Here is a 920-nt window from a genome sequence, read left to right as displayed (position 1 = left end):
GCCCGCTCAGGAGCCTCAGTGGTGCCAGCCCTGCCCTGTAGCGTCCACCACCCAGTGCCTCCCATCGCAGCTGCCCAGAATCCATCCCAAAGGCTGTGACCTGGGTCTCCCTCTTTGAGGCAATTGACTGTGGGGCTCTGCCTGCCTGCCTTATGGCCCCTAACCACTTGCCTGCCTACTTGATCGCCCCCAGCCACTCACCTGCCTGCCTGACCACACACAGCTGCTCACCTGCCTGCCTGATTGCCCCTCACTGCTTGCTGGGGGGCGGGGCCAGCCTGCCAAGGGGCAGTGGTGGTTCAGGTCTCTGGTCATTCTGGTCGTTCTGGTCACTGGGCTTTTATTATATAAGATGTTTGAGTGAATGGATGAATTGAGGTTTAAAAATGAAACTCAAAATGCCATTTAAAGTTAAAATGGATAAATATACACTGAGTGTCCAGATGACTATGAACACCTGACGTTTGTAGGCAAATTTGCTATAATTTTGTGCTGTAGTTGCTAGAGGGCCAGACTATTATAAATAGGGAAGCAGGTGGTTTACCACAACAGTAGAAGTGATTTTTTTCTGAAGATATGGGTAAACAATGTGACTTAACAGCCTTTGAATGAAGGATATATACTATTATGAGTGGCCAGATTGTTATGACCACCACATCAGTACTTACTTGGGCCACCTTTTGCCTTCAATATTGCAGCGATTCTTCTTGGCATTGACTCCATGAGATGTTGAAAGGTGATGCGAGGAATCTGACACCATGCCTGATGAATAGCACTGTCCAGTTCTGTGAGATTTGATGGTTGTGGAACCAGCTGCCTGATGACACTTTTTTTTTAAAAATATATTTTATTGATTTTTTACAGAGAGGAAGGGAGAGAGATAGTTAGAAACATCGATGAGAGAGAAACATCGATCAGCC

Source organism: Myotis davidii, unplaced genomic scaffold, assembly GCF_000327345.1.
Source record: "Myotis davidii unplaced genomic scaffold, ASM32734v1 scaffold249, whole genome shotgun sequence".
Lineage (NCBI taxonomy): Eukaryota > Metazoa > Chordata > Mammalia > Chiroptera > Vespertilionidae > Myotis > Myotis davidii.
Note: the sequence above shows the minus strand (reverse complement) of the source record.